Below are 5,893 nucleotides of genomic sequence, written 5' to 3'. Positions count from 1 at the left end.
ACATGTGTAGTTGTTTGAACAGTACTCCACGCGAAAACAAGCAAAGTTTGGAAGATTCAATGGCATAAACGTGTGGATATTTATCCTTAAAGGCCAAATTCTTGCATCAATCGTCTATTCAACTGTATTGGGGAGAGGACGAGGTTGTGACCTTAGCAAAAGCCATGGACGTTGACAAGACAATTGTTAAATGAGGGAGGCTCATGATAACAAAACGAACATTGATGGTTAGCACAAACAACGCACACTGAAACCGTCGAATGACGGAGGAGGCAAGGAAATACATGTAAAAAAGGTGGATTGACCAACCACCGATATACAACAAAATAACTAACTTCATACTAACATATAAGAAATGTTTTCCTCTACTTCCTCTAGCAAAACACATGAAAATGCACTATATGTTGTTTGTCACCTAATTCATAGCTTCAAAACAGCATTTATCATACCAGCCCATAAACTAAAATAACAACATTGTCTTATACTCTACTAACTCCTAAATAAGCTTACTAATCTTCAAAGATTCTCTGATTGTACATCTCTAATTAAAAATATTAGCTAACAAGACCACTACTTGACAAAAGGTTTTCTATAATAAAAATAATCCAATTACATAAAAATAAAAAAAAATAAAAAACAAAAAACGGTGAGTAACTATAAAGTATAAACTACTAGCAAATATATTATAACCATACCTATATTAAAAGAATAAATTAAGATCCAATGAGAGATGCAAGTGAGGTTCTTGAACCTTGGGCTTTGAAACATTTCATAATCTTTTAGCACCCCACGCTTAAAAACATCAAAAACGATAAAAAGGTGATAATATTCTCCTAATTCTCACGATTCTTGATTCCATATCATCACCCTTCACATATTTACCGCTCCAAGTTCTTACTTTTTCCCGACACACACTTATTCTTCATTATCACCATCTCGAGATCCGTCGCTAAAAACCCCCCACTCTCCACGGCCAAGATCTTTCTTACTCAAACTTCCACACCGAAAACATTCTTTTAAACCTTATGCATGCCACCAAATATTTCTTTAATTTGAACTATTTCATCACACCAAAATAATATTAATCATTTAAATCTTATGCATGCCGCCACCATATATTTGTTTATTTAAGTTCACTTGAACTTGTACTAATTTGTCACACCATAATAGTAGTAACCAACATTATCTAATGGAAGAACGACCGGAAACTGAGTTAATATCCATCCCCACGACGCCGCGTGATTCCACTCCGGAAATACTAACGCCGTCGGGAAACAGGTCGCCCAGGCCGTTGGGCGGGAAGACGTCTGCGGCCTGGACACCCACGTCGTTTATTTCACCGAGGTTTTTGAGTCCCATTGGGACACCAATGAAGAAGGTCTTGGTGAATATGAAAGGCTACTTGGAGGATGTTGGTCATTTGACGAAGCTTAACCCGCAAGACGCGTGGCTTCCCATTACTGAGTCTAGGAATGGGAACGCGCATTATGCCGCGTTTCATAACCTTAATGCGGGTGTCGGGTTTCAGGCTCTGGTTTTGCCTGTTGCGTTTTCGTTTCTTGGCTGGTAAATCTTAATTTACGAGTGAGAATTTACTGGGTACGCTTTTGTTTTGTTTTGTAAAGACAATAACTTATATATGATCGTTGTTTTTATTTAGGAGTTGGGGGATCATTCATTAACCATAGCTTACATTTGGCAACTATACACCTTGTGGATCTTGGTACAACTTCATGAAGCAATTCCTGGAAAGCGGTACAATCGTTACGTTGAGCTCGCCGAAGCAGCATTTGGTAAGAATCATACTTAACTTACCGCGTCATTATTTGATACAGTATATTAGTTAAGATTTATTGTAATTATGTTCATTGCATGTGTCTTAATATATAGTTGATTAATAATAATAAGTTTATTGGGTAGCTTTACTTTGTAATTATCACTATTTTGTATATCTAAATACAGTTTATATACACAGTTGATTAATAATACATAATATCTTACTGGATTTTCATTCGGCCACTTGTTTTGTGTCCAGAAAACCGACTGGGAGCATGGCTGTCGATATTTCCGACTGCTTACTTATCAGCCTGAACAGCGACAGCCCTTATCCTCGTCGGAGGCGAAACCATGAAGCTCTTCTTCGAGATCGTTTGCGGGCCTTTGTGCTCATCCAACCCATTGACAACGGTCGAGTGGTATATGGTCTTCACATCTTTATGCATTGTTCTGTCTCAGCTTCCAAACCTTAACTCAATAGCCGGACTCTCATTAGTCGGGGCTATAACCGCGATCTTTTACTCCACCATGGTTTGGCTCCTCTCGGTTACCCAAGACCGACCACCCAACATATCGTACGAACCCATCCCGTTACCTTCGTTTACTTCTTCGGTCTTTTCGGTTTTTAATGCGCTTGGTATAATAGCATTCGCATTCAGAGGTCACAATCTTGTCCTTGAGATTCAGGTAAATTAAGTTTGGAACATTTAAGTGTTGATTAATTTGTTGAAGAAACACTAATCGACCCCGGGCAGATTACGGATAATCTGGGGGTTAAATAGATGTTTCCCACGAGGGGTTAGGTCCGGCAAAGATGGTTCTTCTGATAACCTGCAAAACAGACACCGTGAGCTCGTCACTGAGAAGGGGGGGTACCTCCTTGTGACCACCCTCCGGCGTGAGAATCAGACTAGATTGCTCTTGAATATAAGTGTATATTAAGAGATTGCTAGAGAAGATAAGATGTGATAAGATAATGAGATGATAATACCATTCCAAGGTGTTGGAGTATTTATAGCCGAAGGTAGGTTTCCAAGAAGGTACAGCCGGCTGAATAGTATTCCTAATCTGCCAACTGTGGGCTACGCGCATGCCATGCTGGTGGTTGGTGGGTAGGCAGCGGCTGATAGTGACCAGGCCGGCTGTGTACTATTCCTTTTCCACCACCTGCAGGCTATGCACGTGCTACGACAGGTTGGTGAGTAGGCAGCGGCTGATAGTGACATTAAGTAATAGAGCATGCTGCTCGTTGTACTGTTGTCAGTGAGCTGTCGCAGCTTTGGTCAGATCTTTTGTCCATACCTCGTCAGGTACAGTACAAAAGATCCTCCAGTAGCGTACGGACTGGCTCATTTGGGCGGGAGTTTTCCCGGCTTTGTGCGGGAGTATTCCCGGCTTGCTCACTCCTTCAGGTGACATTACTGAATTATTTAAGAGTTAAGTGCCTTGTGCGTGTAGCCTTGCTGCGCGGGTAGCCTTCCCTGATGGCTAGTATCCGTTGCTGCGGGAACAGGCGGAGTACGTCGACCATTGGGAGGCTTTTCCTGCGGGAACAGCTTGCGTACTGCGCGTAAGGACGTCACGTTTCTGAGCATGGTGGGTCATGCGGATCCAGTTGGTTTCTGCGCAGACGTCTCTCTTCAAGGTGTCTTGCGAGTTTAGCCTTTGCGCAGACGTCCCTGTTGAAGGTGAGTCTTGCGGGTTCAACTGCGCAGAAGTCCCTCTTTGAGGTGAGTCTTGCGGGTCCAACTGGGCTCTGCTGGGACCTACCTCTTCATTTGTAATGAAAGGAATATTAATAAATTTGTTCATTTGTTGTTTATTAAAGTCCACAATGCCGTCCACGTTCAAACACCCTGCGCATGTGCCTATGTGGAAAGGAGCAAAGGTTGCATACTTCATCGCCATGTGTTTGTTCCCGGTAGCTATTGGCGGGTTCTGGGCTTATGGGAATCTTGTAAGTGAAGCAATATTATAGGGTTTTGCCCTTATTAATCCCATATTCATAAGCATTTCTTTAATTAGTAGCTAGATTAGGATTCAACTAATTAATTATAATTATAATAGCCGTTTTGAAAAATTTCTTACATTTATAACTTCTAAGTAGCTCCCTGTCACTTCAAACGAACTCGGCAAAAGTTCGGTTTCTTCTGTTTATGAAACCCTTTGGTTAGAATTTTTTGGTTTTCTATTTTCACGACTTTAGCTTGGTTTTTTGGGCTTGAAATTTTTAGCTAAAATATACCCAAAACAATGAATTTTGGGCAAATCTTGAGGTTATACTTTTTTTAATTAACAATTAATTAATTATTACGCATTTGGGTAAAAAATATTTCGGTATAAAATACTTAACAATAAAAAATAAAAATTATAATGCATAAATTCAATAACAAAAGTCTTATTTTTACTACTTAATTCCGTTTTTCAATTTTTGGTACATGCAAAATCAAAATCAAACTTGAAATTTGGTTTTGGAAGAACATAAATTAAACCGTCTATTTTGGGTTGGAATTGATTATTTCATTACGGACCGGCTATTTTAGATTTATGCACACCCCTAAACTCAATAGAGTTTTGCGAAAATCTATAAGAGACGGGTTAAATTTAATGATAACTCTGTCCAGTTCACTTGCATTAGTTCACCGGAGAACTCCAAAAGAAATTGTTAGAACTTATATTAGTTCTCTTGGAGGGTAACGATCTTGGTAGAAGTACAAGAACTTTAGAACCGTTAATTAAAAAAAAACCTATAAATACATAGCTAAATTATAAACCACCTACCTACTAATTAAAAGAAATTGAAATTTTGAACTTTCGAATATCAAATTTCTTTCTTGTAGATGCCTCCAAGTGGGATTCTAAATGCACTCTTTGGCTTCCACCAACACGATATTTCAAGATCTTTACTTGCAATGACATTTCTACTAGTGGTCTTCAGTTGCTTGAGCAGCTTCCAAATCTACTCCATGCCCGTATTCGACAACTTTGAAGCCAGTTACACCCACCGCACGAACCGTCCATGCTCAATCTGGGTGCGGTCAGGTTTCCGGGTGGTTTACGGGTTCATCAACTTCTTCATAGGGGTGGCACTACCGTTCCTCTCCAGCCTAGCTGGATTGTTGGGCGGGCTAACACTTCCGGTCACATTTGCCTACCCGTGTTTCATGTGGGTGCTGATCAAGAAGCCCACAAAGTATAGCTTCAATTGGTACTTCAACTGGTCGCTTGGGTGGCTTGGCGTCGCGTTTAGTGTCGCGTTTACCGTTGGTGGGATTTGGAGCATTGTTGATAATGGGCTGAAACTCAAGTTCTTCAAGCCTAGTTAAAGTTTGCTTGTTGTGATTTTGATTTTTGATTTGTGTAATTTGATATAGGTTATTGTTATGTTTGAAGTGTTAGCATATGCAAATTTTTGTTAATTGTATATTGCAATGTTCTATCAATCTTGTATTGTGTAGTGCTTGCTCATTGTTGTGTATCTTCGTTTCATAATTATGTTATAGTTTAACATAAAAGTAATTAAGGATAAACTATGAATGTGCTAACGAGTAATTTGAACCAAACAATCTATTAAATCTTTATTATGAACAACAAATACTTTTGATTGTTTATCACTTAATATCTCTTTACCAGGGCCGTTTACAAGAATCACTTAAAATTTTGGGGTATGGGACAAGTAAAAAACGAGGCCCTAAAATCGTGTTCTAATTATGTGAAAAATAATTTTACCAATAGGGTTGCCTTTTAAAAGCCCAATATGAACCAAAACAAAAACATTAATAAATAAATAAGTTATTAAAATTACTCATATAAAACACAAATAGTTTTTTTATAGAAAAAAAGAACACCAATATTGTAAGAATTGAACCCATATGAAAAAAAAAGCATCAATTATAGCAATTGAACATATAACCTTTAATTCCATAGCCTAACAATATTTCCATTCAACCAATAACTATATTTGTAAACTTTTGTTTTAACACAAAATTATATATAAAATAAAATTTTTATCCTTTTTTAAAAATTATGGGCCTCTCGGAAGAGCGGGCCTGGATTCGTCGCCCTCCTCACCCTCCCTTTGGGCCGGACACCTTCGTTACAAAACCAATAGTTGGGC

General features: G+C 38.8%; 1 pseudogene across 1 annotated transcript; it reads left to right on the top strand.

Moving 5' to 3' along the window:
• Positions 1–1,189: 1,189 nt before the first annotated feature.
• Positions 1,190–5,172, top strand: LOC143604064 (lysine histidine transporter-like 8; annotated as a pseudogene). The gene is made up of 5 exons (XR_013148220.1): positions 1,190–1,566; positions 1,661–1,793; positions 2,036–2,463; positions 3,605–3,733; positions 4,617–5,172. The product of XR_013148220.1 is annotated as a lysine histidine transporter-like 8 (transcript).
• Positions 5,173–5,893: the final 721 nt, after the last annotated feature.

The sequence above is a fragment of the Bidens hawaiensis genome, unplaced genomic scaffold, assembly GCF_021521415.1.
Source record: "Bidens hawaiensis isolate Kalapana, Puna unplaced genomic scaffold, B.hawaiensis_p1.1 tig00063810_1, whole genome shotgun sequence".
Classification (NCBI taxonomy): domain Eukaryota; kingdom Viridiplantae; phylum Streptophyta; class Magnoliopsida; order Asterales; family Asteraceae; genus Bidens; species Bidens hawaiensis.
This window is presented reverse-complemented; position numbering and strand designations above follow the sequence as displayed.